Source organism: Manis pentadactyla, chromosome 11 (genome assembly GCF_030020395.1).
Source record: "Manis pentadactyla isolate mManPen7 chromosome 11, mManPen7.hap1, whole genome shotgun sequence".
Lineage (NCBI taxonomy): Eukaryota > Metazoa > Chordata > Mammalia > Pholidota > Manidae > Manis > Manis pentadactyla.
In genome coordinates this window covers 29,585,693-29,610,677 of record NC_080029.1, presented here as the reverse complement: position 1 = coordinate 29,610,677, position 24,985 = coordinate 29,585,693, and the positions used below count along the sequence as shown (strand labels likewise).

Sequence of the window (24,985 nt, the reverse complement as noted above, 5' to 3'; positions counted from 1 at the left end):
ACCACTAACTACATATTGTTAACAAGAGTTCAATATTTGTAGTTTTTTTAAGATAAAATTTACATTCAGTGGCATACATGAATTAAAAATGTTCCATTCAATGGGTTTTGACAAATGCATACTAAAGCTAATTGCATACAGGCAACCAATGTTCTGATTTTTCTCATGGATTAGATTAGCCTCTTCCAGAACTTCATACAGTCCTAGAATCTTGTGGTATATACTATTTGGGGTAAGCACATATAGTATGAGCTATTTTGCATAAACCTTTCACTCAACATATTTCTGAGATTCATTATTTTTTTTTACATATATCAACAATCAGTACCTTTCTTAGTACTGAGTAGTATTCCTTTGTGTGGCATACCACCATTTGTTTATTCCCTTGCTGATGGCAACAAAGGCTGTCTCAGTTTGGGGCTATTATGAATAAAGCTGCTATGAATATTCTTGTACAAGTCTTTTTTATTGGTATATGGTTTATGCATAGTTTTGAAACCCCTAGAATATGTAGCCTAGCACAAGGTCTATACATAGTAGATAATTAACTAATGTTTATTGGCCTGGCACAAAACTCAGATGATATGTTGGGTTTTACAGGGTACCGGACACTTTTCTTCTGTTTCATATGAGCTTCATTACTATCTGGTAAAGAAACAAAGGCAGTCCACAAAATGGAAACTGAGACGTTAAGGTGCTTGCTGATTAACTGTCAGAATAAGCTAGAACCTAGGTTTCCTGACTCCTAGTCCAGTGCTCTTTTTTTTTTGTAATTATAATACTTTGCCTTTATTTTAGCCCCCCACCAACACACATACACACACACAGAACTGTTGTTAACTGTTACAAACTCATTATTTTCTTTCCTTTTCTTAATTCATGAAAGGGCAGAAAGGCAAGGGCAACTAGAGGAAAATTCTGCCAGACATTCACACTATGAAGAGCTTACTACGTGCCAGGTACTGGGGCTACAAAAATTGATGTCTTATTTACTCTCAAGAATTTCACAACTGTTTTCACTTAGGAGGTGGTAAGTCACACAAAACTGTATCCCCCAATGATGGGCATTCAACAGTGGTAGAAAACGGCATAAAACAATGCACAGAAGTCTGATTTCTCCAACGCTATTTTCAGGCTTCAGTGATTCCCAAGTAGGCACTTCAGAAACAGAACCACTGAAGTGAACTAGTCCAATGCTCTTTTGACTGCTATCAGATTACCAAACTGAAGGTGTTTCTGCCTCACATCTTACCCATCTTACCCAAGCCTTTGCTCTGCCTTGTGGTTATGACCTTTAAAGGTTTATAATTTGTACTTCGTTAAAAAAAAAAAGGCCTGATGGCTATTATAATTTAAGCTCCTAGTCACCAGAACTTATGGACTTTTTTCTTTTCTGCGTTCCCTGCTTACCCACTGCTAGGCCTTACTGTGAGGGTGGGGGGTGTTGAGAAGTGGCCTAAGCCAACCTGGTGGTTCTTGCCAGGGGCTGTCAGTTACCTCCAATGAGAAGGTCAGCCATGATGACCCAAAGCCTCTCTTTCTCTGCCGTCTCTCCACTAGCAGGTCTGTGACAATGAAACCTCAGACCTAGTACTACAAAACACAGAAACATTTATTAGCAAGCAAACTCAAAAGCACTCATATAACCTGCTCTATAACCTTGAGGAGTCCCCTCTCTGGCATTTTAGGCACTCTAATGAGCACCTCTTTGGAACAGTGGTCTGACAGCAGGATCAGATGGCTTCCTATTCAGAACAGAGGTTGGGTGAAGTTCTAGACCTCAGTCCTCCTCTGAAAATGTTAGGTTATTAGGCTAGCCAAGCCCAACACCCCGTCACACAAACCTTGAGGCTTCTAGCCAATTCATGCATTCCTCATATCCTTCCTTTCACCACTGGAAAATGGCTTCTAATATTCCTTTATGCTAATCAATGAACTTGCAGTGCAGATTCAGATGGAGTGTTTGAAGCTTTTGTGAAAACCACCTCTTGGAGTGTGAACCCTGATTGGGATCTTTCTAACACTTGCTGACACCACTGTCTATGGATTCCTGCTTATGATACTGCCTATGTTACTAATAACTACCAGAGTGGCTTAATATGAGTCCACACACACATAAAGCTCAGTACTGATGCTAAAGTATTTCATTGTAAAACACAGATCATGTTGGGGAGGTACAAGAGTCCATGCATCTCCTCCCACTCCCAACCCGCTCCCCATCCCTGCCAGAATGTCCCTGAAATGCTGGCATCTCTGCAGGAATCTTGAGTTTCTGGTTTGAGGTGTTAAAATATAAAATTCAACTGAGTAAGTTTTAAATACTTTATTGGCTTTATTCCGATGATCCATGAGTTGGGGGGTATCCTATCTAGCACAAAGAAAGGAGCTTGTGAAGCTGAACAAATGGGAGAGTTTTATAGGCAGAAAGGAGCAGGACAAGGAAGTTACTAGCCAACCGTGGATTGTTTCAGGCAAGGTCACCTTCCTTTTGGGGAAAGAAGGGGTCTATCAGGAAGATAACGTTGCTGGTGTGAACCAGGTAATTCCAGACTGACTGATTAAGATTACATTTCTGAGAGAGACTGAATCTGCAATCAGGTTAGGCATTGAGTCTCAGTTTGATGATGTGGGCTTAGCACAAGTGACTCCATATGGGGCCTGGTGTCTCTTTTTAACAAAGGGCACCTTTTATGTTAGTATGATTTTCTGCCTCTGCATTTAGTATGGTTGGAGCTGGAGCTGATGCTAATCTATCTCATTTCCAACCTCCCTCACTGACAGCACACCAGTGAGTAGTCAAGTCAACTGTGAGTTAACCAGTGGAAGGATTTGCAGAAATTCACTCCTAGGGGATTTTTAAATGCAAGTCTAATGTTTAAATGAAGCTCTGATTATGCTTCTCAGCTATCAGAAGTGACTTTCATTTGGATGGAGAACAGAAACTGAGCTGTAGTGTAATGCTTTCAAGTGACTCTTTAGGCAATTAAAGTGCCACTTGTTTTGTAACTATTACTGTTAATTAACTTTACAACCTCATTGTTAGCTCCTAGTTCTGCTATTGTTATTAATTGTGTCAATATAAATGTATACTGGTAGGTTGTTCCTCAAGGAATAATTTAAGTTGTATATTAAAATTAGAAACAATGAATATTTAAGTTTCCTTGTCAATATAGTAAGAGTTCAGCAATTTTATTTCCAACACTTTCTGCATTTGAGAGGTTGCATAATGATTTGAGAGTTGGGCTTATAAATGCATTTCCTTTCCTTAATAAAGTGTTATCTTTTTGGGTTGCAGCAGAAGTGTCTACAACATTCAACCATGTGGTTTCATAGTTCTATGTTTAACCCATTCAATAATAACTTGCAGCTAATTCCAACAATTAAAATTATGCCTTTATGAGGAAAGGAAAAGAAAATACCTGGCATAGGATTCTGTGTTCAATGGGAACTCAAATCATGGTGGACAAATATTGATGTAAACAAGTCCATGTGTATGTTGACAAGGATTGCCCACCTCCCCTTAGTTGACAGTATCGTACGCTTAATTTTTTTTTTTTTGTAAAGGCTTTTAAATCTTTCTGTGTCCCTTGATCACAATGTTTGCTAACTAGGTCCATAGGTAATTATGGTTCATTTTCGATCTTTTACCTATAGCTTCCTTTTGCTCTTGTACTAAGAAGAAAAATGCCACCCATGCTTTTCCCAGTTAGAGAAAACAATTATTGGCATTTTGGTCAATTTCCTTCTAGATTATTTTCCAAGCATATATATAAAACGTAACTTAGAACACACAGTTTGATTATTTTATTTAACTATCCTTCATTATTGGACATTTAGGTTTATAATTTTTGTCCTTGTAAAAATAAATTTTGGTGAGCAGCTCTTTAAATAAACATTTGATAGTATCCCTAATTATCTCCTTACATGCCTACAAATGCAATTCTTTTCCTAACAGTATGTACCTTTTAAGGCTTTTGATAACATTTAAAAATTGCTTTCCAAGGAATAGTACCAATTTCCAGTCCACTAGAAGAATTTCACAGTGCCTGAGCCACAACAGCTGTACCAATTAATATATCTCATAAGCTAATAATAATATTCATCTGTTAACTTAATAATTTTTGAATTCAGAAACTTGATGAATGAAATAATGCTGGAATATCAATAATGACCCATTTTCTAAAATTTATTTGCCCTGTTTTCAGGGAAAAGTTTCCTCTTCCAACTTGGGTCCAATGATTACATCCTGCAAATTAACTAACAATAAATGGATTAGCAGCAGAAAAGACAAATCTTATTTACATGTGCATGTAAGAGATGTGCAGTAATGAGTAAGTCACTGAATAGCCAGAGATAAAAGCTTATATACCAACTTAACACAGGGCAGGAATGTGGGGGTGGGAGATGTTAGGCCTTCAAAGGGAAAATATAGAAGGGTCTGTTGGGCGTTTTGATGCTAATGGCAGTGAGCAATCTGTCTTCTGGGAGCTGAATCTGCAGGAAACTCCCTTGGAGGGAGGTTAATGGCAGCTGTATTTTCAGGAAGCTCTGCTTTAGTCAGATAAAGGAACTTCAGATAAAATTTCTTTCTATATCTTCTCTAGCACAAATGTTTTTCACTTTAAAATCATCTTTCTACCAACACTGTGGGTCTGAATCGGTTCCACACCTTCCGTCTTTTTTTGAAATATCACAAATAATTGAGCTCAATGATAAATATATTTTTATCATGAATTATGCTGAGAATTAGTAATAATGGTGTTTTCTGCCATTTTTAACAAGGAAAAATTACCAGTGAGGGATGATATGGAAGAATAAAAGGGGATAAAAAAGAAAGTTCCTCAGAATAATTTTTATCACAGTATGAATATATTTGCTTGGGGCTGACAACCACTTTTAGAGAAAAATTAGGCAGAAATGAACTCTCATGAGTTGGGGGTCAGGAAGGGATAGTAGTTGTGACTTTCAAAGCATTTTTAATATGCCCCTTTGAAGTAGGGCAGAGACAGGGGACAAGCATCATGATTAACTTTTCTTGCCTCTGATGAACAATGCTAAGACATAAACAGTTCTTAAATGTAAGAATAGGAGGCTAAGATTCTATTTTTAAAACCAGGGAGTTAGGAGATTAAGATTTCTAACATATTTTTTAGTAATTAGACAATAACTTACCCTATCTTAAGGCAGGACAAGCAGTCTTAACTGATATGTTCCCAGTACTTGAGAGAAACCACTATCTTGGAGAGGAACCAGATCAATAAATTCCTTGTGTTAAGTTTATCTTACAGAATTATCTAGAGGACTGACTGTGGATCGTGACATAATGTCTCCCACTGGAGAGAAACATCATGAGACCACAAGTAAAGCTTATGCCCAACAACCCCTCCACCCCAACCCCTTTGCCCCATTCTTGAAAGCTTTAAAAGACAGAACCCTAAGCCCTTAAGTGCACCTCCTCTCTGAGGTTGCCCTCACTCCCCTTTCTTTGAGTGTGTACTTTTTAAATGAAGCCTTCTCACAGCTCAACTTACTGCATTTTGTCTCTGTGCTCTTCCAGTGATAAGTGTCTTTGTTACTTTGCTATTTCATTCTATTTTCCAGGCTTAAGCACAAGTCTTCACTCTCTCTGTTCTACTTCAGAGAACTAGGAAAGGGCTATTTTCCTACTGGGATCTCTGATTTATGCTTGCAAGTTCCCATCACCTGGGTGTGACCCAGACAGGACTGCAGCTGTACAATCATGCTCTTTAGTAGCCTGCCCCAAAATCTCCTTTCTTTGCCTTTAGGAATTTTTCAGAACATAATCTCACTCCATCCAGTGCTCCACAGCTACCCAAATCCTGGGGTGGTAGGGGCTTAGTTCTCACGCCGTGCAGATTCAAGCAGACACTAGATGTCAGGTGACCTTGGCTTTAGTAGTTGGCAAGGGATCTGCCCTATGCTGAGCAGGGAGTTCAATGAGCTTCCCTCTCCTGCCTCTCTTCTCTCTTGTTCTCTACCACCTGTACTGCTGCAGCCATTCTCTGCACTCATCCAAACTGCTCGAGAATTATTTCTTGTTCAGAGTCAAGAACTCTCCCTCGTCCAGGTTGAAGTTTCACCTAGTGCACAGAGAGAGACCTCCCCAGACACAGCTGCGTGGCAGCAACACCTTGACACAGTATTACCTGGAGTTCATTTATTTCAAGTTGCAGTCATGGATATATTTAAAACTTCTGAGTTACACTGCTTGGAATAAGTAGTCATAAATATCAAAGATGAAAAATTAGATTGATTTCTCCTTACTTAATATTGACCTAGGAAATAGCTTGTTCTACAGATATTATTCAAGCAAATCTCAGTTCCTTGAATCTTGACTTTTGCAGCCACCCTTGATTTGAACATCTCCTAACAGCTTTGTCGATAATGCAGTGTGAGAGACATAATTGAAAGGCATGACAAAGTGAGAAAATGGGTTACACACCTCAAAACAAGGGCTCATTATACATGAAAATGTGATTCATTTTGGGTTCCCTATTGCATACTTGCCACATATATTCATTGCCTATCGACTCTTCCCTGATCTTTTTGCAAGTCCTAAAGGTATAAATCACTTGAGCTGGAGAATATTTCCATTTCAATGAAACTCTTTTCCTTCTTTTAGATTTACTATGAAAGCTAATATCATTGTTTGCAGTCATCACCTTGTTTCCTTTTATTTGGTGCAGGGGGCATTTAAACAGTTCCTCTAGGAAACATACCTGGTATCTGGTGTCACTGATTCGGCTCTTCTGTCTGGGACAAAGCACCTTTTAAGTTCTAGAGCTATGGGGAAGTTCTAAAGGGACTGTAATTCACTCCATTAGAGAAATGCAGCCTGGGAGCTCAGGGACCAGAAATGCTGCTCTCCAAAGGCTTGTTAGAGCTTCAGTGTGAATTTTAGTCCTCAATATTTTTGTTGGCCTGAATCAGTGATTCTAATTATATGTAGAAGATAGAAAGAGCAGGTATATTTAGCGAGTTGGAAAAATCACTGCAGTCTGCCCTAGGAACAGCTCAACATTTAGAGCCAACCTAAGACTCTGAAGACCCCAGTTATTCCCTAGAAAGTACTGACAACTCAATAGCCATAGCTCAGGGAGCAAAACAGAGCTAGAATGCCAGACAAGAAAGGTCATCAATAAAATCACCAGATTTCCCAGCCACCATGTGTACTTTTGTTTATTACTTGTCTAATTTTTATTTTTAAATTTTGGAGATAATGCAGTTTCAGACTTTCATTACTTTCACGTGACAATCCTACCTATCTCTCTCTAAGCACATAACCCACACTTATTACTTCACTGAGAAATGCTGCAAGAGGATAATCACTCCCACTGATTTATGATCCTATCTATTCCTTAGCCTGTGCTTCCACCTTTCCCTGTCTCAAGGAGAAAGCAACTGGCTGCCCATGATTTCTTAGTGCCATCCCTTGGACCTCCACTCAGAAGTTGTTCCAAAAATAGTCACTACTCCATAGCCCCCGATCACTGCAGCCACTTGCTCCTTCCCTCACACCTGCAAGTCCATCAGTCACCAAGTAACTGAAGGGAAATAGATGGAGGGAGAGCTGGCCTGGGGCCTAGAGCAAACTCCCCATCCCTTACACTCCTCCCTCCCATGCCCAAGCCTTTGGTAGTGAACTAAGGTGAGCCCATGAGCACCATCAGCCCCAGGGGGAGGCAATAATGGGATGCACAGTGTGTGGAAATTTGTAAAGCAATGATAAAACTGACTGAAAGTTGATTTGCTTTTTATTATCACCATGTCCCAGCAATTATGAATGATGTCAATGATATAATACTCCTTTCCAGAAATGCATTTGTTGGTCTAAATTCCAAGCCATTGCTGCAGTGGTTGCTGAGTTTTAATAATAATATTATATATATTATTTTATATATATATATAAAATATATATATATATATGGGCAGGTATCATCCAAGCTGTTGAGGGCCTAAATAGAACAAAAAGCAGAGGAAGATGGAATTCACCCCCTTTTTTCTGCCTTACAGCCTGAGCTGCGGCATCTCATCTCATCTTCTCCTGCTCTCAGACTAGGATTTACACCATGGGCTGCCCTGTTTCCCAGCCCCCAAAATTCCTCATAATAAGTCTATCTTTCTATCTATCTCTGTTCTGTTTCTCTGGAGAACCCTAACTAATACAACATGTAAGTTCATAAGGATTAGAATCATGTGAGGTTGCTTCCAGCAGTCTTGTGTGTCCTAGTTTGTGACACTACATATTCCTGTGTTTGAAAGTAGATTCAGAATAAGCCATGCTAACACAAAAATTGTAAGGATAAAGAAGGAAGGCTTATCACACTGCCATTCTTTAGGCAAATCTTTCTCTGAACCTTGTGGAGTTTATTGCTTTGGACGTGTCTTGTTTAAGTGCCTTTAAAAGAATACTTTATTGGGATTAAAAATTATTAATCCATCACTTCTGCCCTCTTTTTTGTATTGTAATAACTACTGGCCTAATTATAGTTATAAAATTTAACTATTTTTTATGTTTTCATTTTTTCTGGCCTTTATAAATTCTTGTTTTATTTTAAGATCATTTCTGAAGATAATTTTTTGTATAGAAGAGGGAAGTCTTAAATGACCCCCTCTGGGTGCAGCCCTGCCCCCCCAGTGCTCTCCCCACTCCTTTCTTCCCATTCCTGTGCTTCTATAGATGCCTAGAAAAACTTTGCTTCTTCTGTGGAGACTTACCTTGATTACTCTGTCTCCTTCCTTCCTTCTCTGAATTCCTCTAACAGGTCATAGTACCCACAAGAGACAGCATGTATCTGCCTGTGCCAGTTTTCTTTCTAATTTTTTTTCTGAAATAGAATGTAAGCTCCCTGAGAGTCTGGGTTATGCCTCATATTTACTCCTTCGTGTCCCTAAGCACACTTGGAAGTATCTTGAATTGAATCACGAGGCACATGCCCAGTAGTACCAGATCAAATCCTTTCAGAGCAACTCCTCTACCCTTAAGAACTTCATTGCTCTCTCTCACAACTTTATATGGTGATTTCCTATCAGATTTTTCTGAAACTTTGATCTCAGTGACCAAATGCAAATGCTTATCATCAAGGAAACAGAACTTGCTTCTGACATTCATTCCAAAAGCACGTAAGGAGAAGGGAAATCAATAGCCGCAGTTAGTTTCTGACTTTACCCCCCAAAATAAGTACCTTCACAACATTGAAGGGATGCCAGCAGACTCTCAGCTATGTCAGTGAAAGCCTTCTTTGTCCCCCTCTCTTAGACTAGCAGTTCCTGGAGTATGATCCAGGGACCTCCAGGAGTCCCAGAGACCTTTCAGGGGTTCCATGAGGTCAAATGACTTTCATGACGTTGGCCAGACATTATTTGCCTTTTTCATTCCCCTCTCACAGTGTGTGCTGGAGTTTTCCAGATGCCACATGATACATGACAGCATAATAGATTAAGTATGGAAGCCGATAGAGAACCCAGTTATGGTCCATTAAGGCAGCTAGTGAAGAGATTCATAAAGAACAGTAAAACAGCACCAGTCTTCGCACTAAATGCTTTGTTTGGGTAAGCATACTTATCATTTGTAAGAATATTATATTTGTTAACATGGAACAGATTTATTGTTAACTTTTAACAAATAAATAAATATACGTTTAATTCCTCAGTTTTAATCTTAAATAGAGCAAATAGCACTAGATATGACCTACACAAACAACGCTTCTTGGGGCCCTCCATAGGAATGTAAAGACCAAAATGTTTGAGAACTACTGTCTTAGGATTTGTATTTTAAGAAATATATTTTTTAAATTTTGTCCTTGGTTGCTTAACTTCAAATCAATTTATTGTAACTGAATCAAGCAGAAAGCTTAATTAGCTCTTACGTTAATTCTTTGGCCTTGCTACTCAAAGCCTGGCCTTTGGACCATTGGCATCTATGAGAAGTTTAGAATCCCTGGGTACAGCCCCAGACTACTGAGTCAGAATATGCATTTTAGCAGAATCGCTGGTGTCTTGACAATGGGTTTCAGCCCTGGGCAAGTTCGCTATGGATTCAATGTGACCAAAGAAATTGATGGCAAAACGTTCTTTGGGGTTGAAAGGGTTTATTACCCGGCTTGTTCTCTGGCGGTAGGTCGAGCACTAACATCTCTGCCTCCGCCCAGAGCACTGGGCCGAGCTCTCTATATAGCACAATAATAGCTTATTGCCTAAAGGTGTGGAAGCGGTAGCCTAGCAACAGGCCAGTTACATCATCAGGTGGTTTAAGTTCAATGAGGATTCTGGCCATAGAAATCCCAACTTTCCCCCAGCGAGGTGATTTTAAAGCACAGCTCAAGTGTTAGGATCACTGCTCAACTTTGCCTTCCTGAACATGCTGGGATCTTTTCCCAGCTTCTCTCTGTCATGTTGATGAACTCTCTTTTCCTTTGATTTTTCTTTTGGTCAGGTTTTCAGTTGTGACTCAGCAATTGTATCCTGGTAAAACTTAGCTCCTGATGAAACCTGATGAAGGACTGGCTGATCTGATATTTATATTCATTCTGCAACGTAAATGGAATGATCCATTTGTAATCGCATTTTTTTATGCCCTTTTTGGAATAGAGGGGTGGGTGGAGCTGACACATGTAGTCAAGTGAGGAGAAAGGGATATACCAATTGTCAAAAAATCCCCGTGTTTCTGTCTGTTTCATGAACCTCACAACCTCTCCCACAAATTCTCCTTATAGATGTTCTCCTAGAATCCCTCCACCTTGAATTTATTAAAAAAAAAAACAAAAACGGACTTTGCTTTTACATGTCAATCCAGAGATCAAAAAATCACAAGTAATATGAAAACACTGACAATATTTTTCCGAAGAAAAACAGTCCAGTGTGTCTGGTATGACTATGATAATAAAAGAAATTCCCAGGACCTGAGAAGGCAGGGAAAACATTCAGGCCTTCAAAATTAAACTGTCTCATTTATTTGATCTCTGCGAAGTAATAGTTACTGATATAGGCCCAGTGGGTTTGACCTGGGATGCACATTAGAATTACCTACTGGCTTATAAAATAAAATACACATGTCTGGGCAATTGAATCAGAATCTGATGGGAGCCAGGCACCATTCCTATATTTGGTGAGGTGATTTTAATGCATAATGAGGATTAAGAACTGATGACAACCAAAAGTGTGAGTAGATACCAAACAAAGATCATAGTTTTCAGGTGTATGGATCCTTTCATTTATTCATTTAGACTTCATCCAGGGCTAGGGTCGGCCCAGAAATTTAAATTGAAGTCCTGTTTAATAAGTAAGTATTTTATGACCTTACAAGTTGATTGTTAGCCCCAGTGGGAACCTGTTGGAGGTGGGGAGAATAATGCTCACTCCTCAGTTATACTTTACTCCCTGGATGAGCAATATCATGGGAATGAACACTCCACATTGAACTGGAAGGAAAGTGCTGGGTTAGTTTTTAAACTACAAGATGGATTTACCTGTGTTTCTTTGGTCCAGTGATGCCAACTCATGGGCCAGAGATCCCTGCAGGGCTAAGGAGGTGATGCAAGTAATGCAAATCTCTACAAACATCAGTCATTATCTGTAAAAACTAAACAAGTATAATATGGTTCACTCACACGTCAGCCACTCAAATGTATGTATGGACTTGACAGGAAAAGATAAAAATTATTTAAAAGCATTATGGAACACATGATTCCTTTTGCTAAATCAGTTGAGAATTATTTCATAAATATCAACTATGTACTAAGTCCCTGGAATACAGTATTGAACAAGACAGCCCCAAGCCACAGAGGCGTGATGATTAACAGAAGATTGCCATCTTATGAATTTAGTGCTGATCCTATTATATCTATCTGTGGTGTAAATTTAGGTGTCTGTAATTCTAGAAAGAAAATGCCTTTAAAGCCAGCATGTCTGCTTCCAACTCCCGGTTAGTCTGTACAAATGTGCTCAAGTGTTAATTAGCAGTCACAGGAGAGAAGTGCTGTCATTCATAACTGTCTCAAAATTACCTTTGCATATAATAAACAATGGCTTACAACTGTTGAATGTGAGGGTTTTAGCCAAATTCATTTTCTCAGTGTCTAGTTATTCAAAGTAGAGCAACAGTCATGTGGGGAGAGAGGGGGGCAATCCTCAAAATGCACTGAGATGAAAAGATTGAAAACACTGGTGCAGTCTGATCACCGCGTTTTGTAGAGGACTGAGGCTAAGAGACAAACGACGGCTTGCCTACATCCACAGTCTGTTAACTGTTGGTCCTGAGTTTTTTCACAGTACAGGGCTGTCTCTAAGTCACCAGCGTGGCTTCTTAATGTCCTCTGAAGGCCGTTGTGCTGCCCCCCAAACCTGCGCACACGGTAGGGACGGTCAGCCATGTTACTGTTCCTTCTCTCTAAGAGCATTACACGTCCCTGCACATAGTCAGGTGACTCACAGCGCCTCCTTGTGGTGGGGAGCCACGTGTTTCTATTCAACCGTGCGAGGCAGGCCCTGTGGCTTTCTTTGGCCAATAAAATGTGAGCCAAAACGATAGACCTATGCACAGCGGTGTTTAAGCTTTAAGAGCCATGTGGGAGTCAGCCGTGCTGCTTTCTCTCCGCCGTGAGAATGGCATATTGTAACGGGATATTCCGTCTGCCTGTGAAGAAGATCCAAATCAGAGCCACAGACGGCCCACAGCTGACATGTAATGTGAATGAGAAATAAATCTTTGTTTTAGTAAGACCCTGTGATTAGGAGGGTGTTTGTTCCACGGTATAACCTGATGAAAACTAATATGGTAGGCCAGAGATCTGCAAACGTTTTCTTACATGTTATTGAATGTTTTAGGCTTGTGGATCACATCCAGTCTGTCACAGCAATTCAAATTTAAGCAGCCATAGACAATACATAAACAAATGGGTATAGCTACGTTCTCATACAACTCTATTTACAAATACAAGTAGCTGGCCCTGGGGGCTGTAGTTTGCCCACTCCTGCAGTAGGATTTTACTTCTCTGCCTTCTTGAAATTGGATGTGGCCAGGGAAGTTGGGTGTGACCCTTGCTTTTGCTAGTGGCATATAAGCCACATTAAGGACGAGGGCAAGGTGGTGGTCACTTTGTCAGCCTGAAACTTGAGAGAGAATGTGAGAAAGCTGAACACCAACCAACCCATGATGGATATGTAGCATAACTAAGAAATGAACCACATTGTTTTAAAGCACTGAGATTTGTGGGGTGTCTGTTACCATAGCATAACCTAGCCTATCTTTATGCATAGAAGTCTACCTGGCAGTGTGTTTTAGGGAAGCCTGCTCACTGCCATCCTAGTGGACCCCACGTGGCATTCTGTGTTATGGAATTCTTTATAGTGTTTTGGTTTGTTGATCATAATGATAAAATTTACTGGGATGATGTTTCAGTTGTGGTAGCAGTGTGTGTGGGGGGGGGTTGTTCTATTGAACCAACACAACTGCAGATATTTTACAAAGAGATCAATTAATGAATTCATAAATATTTCAAAAGTATGAAGTCATCTGAAATAATTTTTACAGTAAATTTGCAGTGGATAAAATCTATTAGCAGTTAGAGTCACAAGGCTGGTCTTTGAAAAAGTGCACATCAGATTGCCATGCTACCCAGATTTTCCCTGGTACATAAAGGCTAATTACCAAACTCTTGCCTAGTGATGAAAGCATGAGTTCAGTGAAGTCATCACATTATATAACCAGAAGCAGCCTTTCTTCAACACTGTTGGGTCCAAGCCTATTGTGTTACCGTCTGCTTGAACCTGCGGTTTATTTCCTTCTTCCCTTTCCTGTGTGGAGCCCTTCCTGCTTCTGACCTTGCATGTGTGAAAGCTGTTCTTTCCACAGTCCCTGTCCCTCTCCTAGGTCTGGATAATTGCTTCTCTGTGTGATGTTGACCAGCAGGCTTAAATTATTGTCCTATTTGAGCTTGCCAGACATCCCTCTGCACCTGCTCTGTGATCTGCCCTGTTATTTATGGAAAATTCCTGATTTTCAAGGGGGTTTCTGCTTCCCTGCTTTATGCCCAAGGGAGAACAAATCAGAAGTAGCAATTCCTCTGTGTCTCAAACAACAACTAGATGGAACTCCAAAACAAAAAGTAACATCCCGTTACCGCCCAGAGAGCATCCAGGCCCTGTGCCGCTCGCACTGCCAGTGGGTCTGGGCTCATGGGCACCACGATGGCAGCTCATGCTTCCCAGACAATCCCATAGCATCACCTACATTAGTCTTGTATTTTTGTTTATAGTGAAGGGTAACAGACCAACATTTTAATCATATTACCTTAGCTGAGGTACAGTGAGGCCAGATGCAGATCAAGAGAGACAGTGGACAGAGGTTTACACTTTGGTTACATTGCCTGGGGAGAACACTGCAGGGCATATGGGGCACTCCTGGGAATCACCAGGCCATCACCACGCAGAGCAGGCAAGCCCGTTTATGGCACTTTCCACAGGAAGGAAAGGGGGAGGCAGGGCAAGCAGGTTTGGGGGTGGCTGGTTTGAAGAATCTCAGCAGACTCTGGGACAAAGGGGCTGTCCTTGGTTGTCTGACCTGACCCAGGGCAATTAGTTTGCTTGCTCAGTGGGAGAGGGGCCCAGAGTGTGAGACCCCCACGGGGGAGGCATGAGGGGTGTGGGTTCAACTGAAGGGCTCAAGAGGGAGAACCGACTAGTCTTTAGCCAGGGCCTCAAAACTGGGTCAATACAACACAGAAAAACTGTAGTTTAAGGAAGACACCAAGATGCTGGGGCCTTTTACCTTTCACAGTTATCCCATAAACTGAAGTCTTGTTATATCTAGTAAGAGTGAAGTTAGCAGGGTATTACACTGAAGTCTGTGTTTAGACAGAGGTTCTGAATTTGTTTCCTCAGTGGGTCTGAGATGAACTGAGTCACATGGATACCTCGAGCAGGCTAAGAACAGGGCACTAACTTTCTTTATTCAGTTGATATTTTTCTGTGGAGATGTTGAAAAAGCTGATTTTCTATTACTAACAATTGCTTTACTTTTTTTCTTTATGTTCAAAAACACTATCTTATATACTATATGTGAAAGAGCGTGTTTGCTTGTTTGGAAAACTTCTATTTCCTTTTCACATTTTTCTACCCTTCTTTATGAAATAGAATCATTTGCACACATTCACTACGGATGGAACTAAGTAATAACTTACAAGGGAAGGCTTATTCAAATATGTATATCTTTTCCCTGACTTTCATGTCAGTAAAATATTTCCCCTTTTTGGTAGATTTCCTTGCAATTTTCTTTTGTGATTTTAGAAATATACATCCTTTGACATATTGAATGCTTTAAAATAGAAAGAGTGAACCACTAGTTTCCAGTAAGCAGTATGATGCTTTGTTTTATGCAGTCTTAGAATTGCATTTGAACATTAATAACTACAGGCAGCCATCACCTTACTGGGTTTGGGACTGGGGCATGACCTGTAGCAATACTCTGTAACATGCACATGTGCACACCCCTGAAACGTGTCACAGAGACGGGATAGCAAAACAAAACGAGGGCTTTTTAAAACTTCTCAGATGAAGACACTTCCTATTCAGTGGGAGTTTTGTCCGTGATGTTAGACGTTGCTGTGGAAACCAGAATTGGTGGGCACTGTACTTTTTATTTGTTCTAGTCATGTTGTAATGTCCCTCAGATTATCACTCAGGCGATTACTAGATTGACAGTATGTCTTGAAAAGGAGTAGTTTTTGGACCATGTTCTATGGAACTCTAAGATTCTTCAAAACTGCTTTAGAATTTTCTCTAAATATTCAGATCACATTAAAACAGGCTCAATAGCAAGACAATGGCTGAGGACCCCTGAGAGTCAGCCTCCCTGGAGTGGAGGGGGTCAGGCTGTCTTTACAACAGCTCTGCTGCAGGAAGGGCAGCCCACCCAGGGCCACCCACAAGGCTCCCTCCCAATGATCTCCCAGCCACAGAGTGCTGGAGTTTTTAGAATAAAGAGTTCTACTGCTTGAAAGGTTTAGAAACCACTGCTCTAGTGTTATGAGAAAAGAAACTAAGAATAAGAACAATACTGAATTTGAACAACTAATTCCTTAAGACCTGGGAACATCCTGTGCTCTTATGCAGTTAATTTAATCCAAATACATTGGAACCACACTGTAATTCAATTGTAGGTGAAGAACAGAGTTTTGTACTCCACCTGTTCATTTTGGAGCACTCTGAGGATTTGGTGGCAGAAAAATCCAAAGGACTTCTTTGTGCTCTTTCATCCACACAGCTGCCCCCTAGCCCCAGATTTTAGAGACAGCATCGCACTGACAGCCTGACCAGACATGGTACAGGAAACACAACTTCATCTTCATAAGGCTCATTTGAACTGTGTTCTTGTAGCGTGTCCACATGTTATATTTGACCAGATTCTATAGCCTGATTTTTACACTGGAGTTCCAGGTCAGCCCATTAATTTCTTGTTGCTGTTGACACAATAGATTTTAATGCCTTCAGAAGGGACGTGCTGCATACAGTGCGCACCGCAGGGGCCCCCATTTGTAGTGTGATCACGTCGTGTTCTGGGGAGCTGTTTCCCTTCACAATGTAGTAGCTTTTGCCAAGGCCCTCTGCAGCTCCTACAGTATCCGAGTCTGGATTGCATTGGAGTTTGAGACCCCTGCTATGTGACTGCATTGCTCTGAATAGCCACTAGAGCATTCGACTTGGGAGAGAGAGGTTGGGTCTTCACACTTTCTGATTCAAGGGTTGATTATCAAGTGAGTTAACCTTGTGGAGACTCAGTTTACTTGTCAAATGGTACCAGTAATGTCTGTTTCCCAAGGTTGTGAAGATCATTTATACCCTGCTTTGTTCTACAGAGGATTTAACATGGACCTATAGATTTGTGTGAAATATAGCAAGATGTCATAAATTAAAACTAGATGAGAAAGGAAAAGGGTGGGGGAAGTATAAAATGGGGCCAAGAGATTGTATCTTCTGTCCAGATCTGTATGTTCGCTAGGAGTGAGCCACACATTTGCTTCTGTGCTTTCTGAGCCAAGAAGAAAATGGAAGCATGATCATTTTCCTTCATCACAGTATCCATGAGATCAAGAACAAACTAGAACTGAGAAAAAATATTTCTCTTCCAAAATCCCTAACTGAAGAAGACCACTGTCAAGGGTCTGCTTAGAGAAGATACTCCCTAATGCAGCCAGCAATATCTGCTACAAGAGAAACCACACTTTGGCAGCCCACTGATGTCAGCATTTGTGGGGGTTTTGCTTTGTTTGGGCTTGATGTTTTAAAATTTTCATCCAACATTTTTAAAAAGCAGTAGATTTCACAATAAACTAATTTAAAATTTTTCTTTAAAAAATTAGATAATCAGATAACATCAGAAATCTGTGTCCAGTTGGTCAGCACTGAATAGCAGCTGTGCTTTTTTTAAATGTAGCATGTGATTTCAGATTTGCCACAGTCCCCACCATTCTTTACTGCCTTGCTTCTTACACTACCTGCTTGGTAACTTAAGTATTTGATTTAGTGACTTATTCTGTAATATCCTTTCTATAGACTCAGCAATATATTCTATCTTTGAAAGGATTGAGAATATATGGGAAAAGGCTGGAACACTATACAACACTGTACTACAACAGAAGTGTAGAATATTGTTGTTGGTTTCTGAAATCAGGTCATTGAAGGTTTAAAAAAAATGCTTGATGAACAAGGGTTTGAACAGCTAATTAAAACAGCCCCAACAGAGTCGTAAGTCTCCCAAGATACTCTGCTCCTAGCAAGTAGCTTACCCAGAGTATCTGTTCAACTGCTCTTTAATCAAATAAAGATTTAAGAATATTCCTCTTAAATATTCACATAGCTATGTATTTTAATCAGAAAACAGTATTATAGCAAAGCCATATTTTATGTATCCCTTTACACATATAAAGTATGATTGTTATGCTCTATTGCATGGTAATAATAGTTACTATATTAGAGTGGAATCTCTGTAAGTTTGGTGTTTTAGTCAGGGTCCACTTCTGGCTTCTAGACTCATAGTGTTAGAGTAAGATGTTTTCAGCACTGAGTTGGTAATTTTCCAGAAACATAATTTGAAGTGAGGATGTAGAATGGAATTCTTTTTTAATTATCAGAAGGAATTAGTACTACAAAGTTGAAAATAAGTGATAATTACAGAATGATCTAAAATGCAGTGTGATTCATGGATATGGAGTATTTAATAAAAGATGTCAAAATCAATCTAGTGACTACCAGTCCCATCACAGCTCTAGCCTCCATTAGAGACAACCAGTGACTCATCAGGGGATTGCTGACAGTCATCTCAGTAAAGAGTTGTGGGCTTTGAAAAGAGTACTGGACATCGCCATGGAGAGAGGGGAGGAGTACCAAGAGAGGGGCTCTACTCTAGAGGTTGGGGTCATGGCAACAATGGAAGATAGGCACCTCACTCCCCAGGTGGATGTCTGCTGAGCTGCCTCCAGCCCTCTAGAGTAGAGCCCAGTGAAGATAGAGGGGCATGTGAATATAGGGATAGGGGATAAAGAATTTGGTAGGTGGGAAGTTGCTAAAGCAGCCTGTGAAAAGGAAGGAGGCTAGGAGAGAAGCAGTGACGAGCTCAACTTCCAGCCTGTGGCAGAGGATGCATATGTCCTCCTTGATTCAAACAACACTGGAAAGGTAGAGAGTGTGAGCAGTTATTGCTAGTTCCTTGCCCAGGAGGTGACCTCTTGGGGAGGTGACCTAGACAGTAGTGAAGTGTGGGGTGGGGGGATTACAAAAGGCCAGTCAAATGTTTGTTTAATCATGGAGGGCATGGGGAGTTCCAGGCAGAGCCTGCAAACACACCCCATGAAGCTTCTACTGTGTGACTGCTTGCTTCACACAGACAACTTTGAGAGCCAAGAGGGAACCGCAAACAGCACATGCCCATGTAAGAGGCCATTCAGCCCCCTCCACTGATCCACTGCTCCTTGTGTTGACCCCAGAGGAGGTACAAGCAGCAGGGTGATGGCAGGGAGCAGTGAGCAAAAGAGAAGGCCATGGGCCCCTCCCCTTTACAGGTCACACAAGATGGGACAGGAAGCCTCTCTACAGAAGCTTTGATAGAGATCACTAGAACTTTAATAAATGAATAAATCTTAGTTTCCACAAACAAGACCATTCTTCTAAGTGGAAGTGATTTAAAAACTGTGGGGTCTTCCTGAAGTGCTGTCCAGCCACAGGGAAGGGAGATCCAATGAAACATGCCAAAGACAATGATGAGAGAAAAATGAAACCATATCCTTAAATTTCCACCATTGAAGAAACCAGTTATCAACCCCATGGAACACTGATGACATTCTGATTATTTGATGAGAGTCTAATATGAATACTTCCATATAAGGAGGCCTCTTCTCTTATCATCTTAGTATCTTGTAACCAGTTTTTCTTGTAACCAGTTTTTGGAGCTGTTTCTTGTTCAGAATTGAAGTCTTACAGCAAAAAAGTCAAAATCATATTCTCCTAAGCTTTACTTGAAAATGTTTTCTCTTAAAGTTGAATTAAAACAAATTGTCTGTTAATTCAGTGCCAAAGGTAAACCAATTCTAGAGAAGATTTTTGAATCATGATACATAATCATTAAAAATCATATTTTGGTTTTGGTCTTCAGTCATGGTGATTTCAAATGAGGTTATTAGATCAGTGTAGCTTTTTAAGAAAATATGAAAAAAATCAACCTAAAAGACCTTGGATTGGTTCCTTTATTGTGTTAGAGTCACTGGTGCCTTGTAGCATTTCCAGTTTTTGGAAGACAGGCTTTAGTTTACTGTTTATCCTCAGCATGGTTTTTCCCTGTGAGGGGTTGTAGCTCTGGGAAGAAGGGGCTTCCTCAACTGGGGCAAGTTTTTCATGAATTCAGTCAGACAGAAGGAAAACAAAGCCAAGAGATTGGAATGAAAGGGTTTATTCTCACGGCTCAGTCTCTCCCTCACTCTGAACCCTGGCTGCTCAGCTCTCTCACCCCCACAGTGCTTTGCTCCAAACCCTGGCTGCCCAGATTTTGCCACCAGCTCCACCAGGGCACCCCCTCTCATTCACCTCCCAAGCTCTGTCTCCCTAGCCACAGCATGCTTTACTTCCCCCAACCCCTTGTCTTGGGAGGAACTCTGTGATAGGGTCCCTGGTGACTGGTGGGTGCCCTCCCAATTACATACAGGAACTCAGGAGAGGACAGCCACTCCACCCCTCCCCAGGGCCAGTGCTACCATGACTGACAAGCAGCTCTGCCACTAGTAAACATCCCGTTGATGTGCAAACAGGCTCTTATATGTATATACAATAGGTACAATCAAGGCCAGGTGGGAATCCTGGTTGAAAACTTCCATTGTCCTCACAGGGGTGTTGGTGGTAGAGAATGCAGGATTGAGGGTGATCCTCAGAATGGGACAAATGTCAAGTTGGCTCCTTGAGAAACTTCACAGGGAGTGTATTAGGGAAATTACTCAGGCTGCCATACAAAATGCCACAGGCTGGGTGTCTTAAATGGCAGAAATCTATTTTCTGACAGTTTGAGAGACTGGAAGTCTACAGTCAAGGTGCTGTTAAGATCGGATTCTGGTGAGATATCCCTTCCTGGCTTGGATGTGGCCACCCTCTCTCTGTGTCCTCCTATGGCCCCTTCTCTGTGCAAGGAAAGGGAGAAAGGTAGGGAGAGAGTGAGAGAGAAGGACATAGAAAGAGCACACAAGCCAGCTCTGATGTCTCCTCCTCTCCTGAGAAGGACACCATTCCTGTTGGATTAGGGCTTTGCCCTATGACCTTGTTTAACCTTAATTACTTCCCTAAAGGCCCTATCTCCAAATACAGCCCTAACTCCAAATATAATCACATTGAGGCTTCAACATATGCTTGTCCTTGCATGGGGTGGGGATATTTGCTGGCAGCCTGGACTCCTGTGGTTGTGGGTTGGCAACCCCAGCAGGTGGGAGACAACCAGCTCTCGAAAAGAGATGATTCTGGGCAAATTAAACTAAGACATTCCACAGTCTTCCCCTTCTAAGTTTCTAAAATAAGACAGTTTTTTGTATGTTGTAACTTCCATAATTTTGTAATTGATGTTCAGAAAAGGTTCAGATTAGTTCATCTTTATCATATTCTAAGAGATTCTATTTTAAGGCCATTAGAATCTTTTGGAAAGCCAGTTGTTATCATGTTGACCTTTGCAAGTGTCTCTCTGCAGAGCTTTCAGATTACATCGCCTTGTTGCTCTTGGCAGATTTGGCTCCAGCCTCTTTGCTACCTGCTGGCTGCCTGCAGGATGGCCTTCATCTCTGCCCTGCCCCTCTAAGCTCTCCCTTCTCTGCTACCTTCTGCATACCTGATGCAGCCCCTCTCATGTGCGGCTTTGACCCCTCCTCTGAAATTCTTGGGGTTGCATGTTTCTACCTTCAGAAAGGCCACACTGTACATATACTGAGTAGGGACACTTCTAGCAGGGGCTGGGACAGCACCCAGAAATCTAGCTCATTAACATTTCTGCAGTTCATACTAGGTGGGAATAAAGAAGATCTAATAGCCTTACATCAGTTCAGGTCAGATTTGGGCAACAAATAAATTATAGTAGATTTGTTTTCAGGGCTCTTTATATTTCATATTTGTAAACAAGGGATCCTGGAGCTATACTTGATTGTATGTGGTAGGTGCTCATGAATACTTCTCTTGAAATCTCAGTAGTTCTGACTACTGAGTCTCTATAAAATTTAAAATTTTTAAAACATTGTAACTAAAGCACTCAAAGCAGCCCTTTCCAGTGTCAAAGTACAGCAGTGTATCTGTGTGGGTAGTAACAATAAAGAATAGACTTTGTGCCAATGTCTTCACTTTGAGAGTTTTCCTGGTGGGCACAGAGTTAGAAATTTTAAGTTTTTATTTATTTATTTGTTTCTTCAAAGTACAATTTACTCTTCAGGAGAAAAGAAAGCACATTCTCCAAAAACAGTCATTGCCAAGTAAAATGGGGTCAACATGAAACCTGCTCATAAATCTCCATTTCAACCCTTGTGAAGTTTCCACAGAAGGATTGTCCATATATTTTGTCTTTGAGCACAGAAATTAGACAGCACTCTTACCAAGAGTGAAAAAAATTCAAGCATCCAAAAATAAATTCATTTGCTACTTGGGACCATGAAGTGCAAGAGCGTTTTCAGGTTTACTTGGTCTCTCCCTGGGAGATGCATGAGGCAGAATCAATTCTGGGTGTGATGATGTTCCTGCCAGCTTGTGTCACCCATTTACCATCATCATGTCTCAGTTATTCCATCTGTCAGCTTGAAGAGTCTTTGATGTTTTTCAACATATCATGTTTTCTAGAACTTTTCAATGCTATATTCTGGTGCTTGGCAACTGTCATGAATTGACGTACTTCTCCCTTATGCCTGCTGGGAGGGGGCTGGAGGAAGAGCTTAGAGAACGTGGAAAACCAGATGATCACATTCATGCTGCCATCAGTATAGAACGGAATTAGGGGCAACTGTCTTACTGGATTTGTGAAATTTACTTTTCAGATACTCTCTATGAGGACTTTAGGGTTAGCCAAGTGCATGTGAAATGTCCTACTCTGAAAGCACTTTGGGATTGGTTACATTAGTGGTATTTTAAAAAAGTAGTTGATTAAGATGGTGGCATAGAACTCGGCATCCTGGCATAAGGGAGGTATCAGAAAACTGACAAGCCAAAGAGCTCTGATAGCAGAGCAGCATTTCAGGTCCAAGAGCATTAGCCCCGTGTCCCCCCGCTTCATGGGAATCTGCCGCCCGGTCCAGTCATAGGCCAGGTAGTTCAAATGGAGCATTTCCAGGCAGGTGCTGGCCAGGGAACCGCAGGGCAGGGAGACAAGACCTCTCGGAACTGCTGCCTACTCAAAGCCTCCCTTTCCTGTTTGATCCAGCCCTGGTTTTTTCCTCCCTATAGCTTTCCCCAACTACTTCAGCCCATATTGGCCTTTTCCTTCTCAGAATTTCAGTCACATCGCTTTGGGAAAGGGTGGAAAGAGGGGAGGGCATTTCTCCATAGTTGCTGTTCTGCTTGTCTATGCTATATAACAAACTACCCCAAAATGGAGTGGCTTAAAGCAGTAAATAGTTTATTGTGTATCCCCTGATTTTATGGGCCGGGAATTCTGGTAGAACCTCAGCTGGAAGATTCTTTTGCTCCTTTTGGCATCAATCAAGGCCACTCAGGGCTTTGGGCTGGCAGATGGGTTGTGTGTCAGATCCTAGGCAGTCTCACTCACATTCCAGTCTTGGGAGGGATGGCTGGAGGACACGCCCAGCCAGAATGGATGCTGGAGCACCTGCACCTACGGGTGGTGGTCTCAGACTTTGTGCGTGGCTCCTGGCTTCCCCAAGAGTGAGCATTTCAAAGGAAAGGAAGTAGAAGCTACAGGTCTCCTAAAGAGTCACTTCTGCCATATTCTCATGGCCAAGCAGTTGTAAATCCTTCCAGTTTTCAGGGAAGAGGCCTAGACCTCACCTCTTAATGCGTTGGGTGGCAGAGCTGGCCACCATCTTTGACCGACCACCCCTGCCTTCTCTGTGTCCCGACCTTCTTCAGTACTGTGCCACTTTCCTCAAATTAGATGGTCTCATAGAGTTTTTATTTATGACAGAATTCAAGAACTATTCACTGAAATGAAAATAGTTGCAGGACACAGGTCCCCCCTAACCACTTTTTCAAAGAGATGTCAGGGCTTTTTAGAACAATGTGGGTTAACTCTTCTAATCTCACAGCTTGGGGCTCAAACTAAACTGGCCAGTCATTTCTGGATTTCCTCCCAGGTATGGCACGTTGGGGATTGTAAGGCACTGCTCCTTCTATCCAGAGCTCACCCAGGGTAAGACTGAGCCAGGGAGCAGTTCCCACATCTGGCCGAGTGAAGGCTTGTTTATCCCCCAGGTCCTAACACCTTAGGCCAGGGGCCAGCAAGCTGGCCAAATCTGGTCTGCCTCCTGTTTTTATTTAACCCATGATCTGATCGGGTGCTGATGTGACAAGGGAGAAAGATGCAAACTAATATGAGCATTAGCAACAAATACATCCAAATAGATCTTTTTGTCTTTCTGACTTCATGGAGCAAATAAAGTCAGAGAAGAAATTACTTACTTGAACAGGTAGAATGAAAGACTTCTGTTATTCCCTGAATATCCCTCACACTCAGACCTCTCAGCCTTGGATCATTGTATGTTAGTGATTCTTAATACAAGCAAAATGAAGTACTTTTGTCACTATACCCAATCAATGAATTTCTGTCCTGAAGTAAAGAATATGATTATTGTTGTCATTATCTTAGTTTTCAGAGCCACCAATGATTCAGTGATGTACATATTCAAACACTCACATAACACACATGCGAACATTTAACAGAAGGATCTGACTTAACTTTCAGGAGTGGTAGTTTCTTCAATTCTACATATGTTTTTAAAAATATATTTTCTACATTGAAATTTGATGACATTAAGGCTTATCTTGTAAACAGATATTCTCACGTCCAGGACACTTTAGGAGATATTTATTTGAAATAGCCTACTCCAGTTCCCCAGGAGCACACCTTTCCAAAACACCACAGGTCCCTTGGTAACTATGACATAAGAATGTCAAGCTCATACCTGAATGGAGTTTTTTCTTCAGATGTGGTGTTAGAAGTTTTCTGTTCTCCTCTTCTCCTCTTATAGTCTGTTATTTTTTCTTTTAAGTTCCATAGCAATTTTTAAAAACCTCCCCGCACAGTTTGATAGACAATGAACTTTTTCTCATGGGTGGTTTCAACCTGAGGAAAATGGAATAGCATACCCATGATATTTTCCTTATTTCCTCCCACTCTCCATTACAAATCAGTGAAAAGGAGACTGCATCGTGTGCTTAGCACCAGCTCTGGGGCATATGACTGCTCAGCCACTCTCACCCAAAATAGGATTTCATTCACCAGTTACTG

General features: G+C 41.1%; 1 protein-coding gene across 5 annotated transcripts in view; it reads left to right on the top strand.

The window, feature by feature from the left end:
* RGS6 (regulator of G protein signaling 6) overlaps positions 1–24,985 on the top strand; it is a 537,833-nt gene that overhangs the window by 279,103 nt on the left and 233,745 nt on the right. The window lies entirely within an intron of this gene.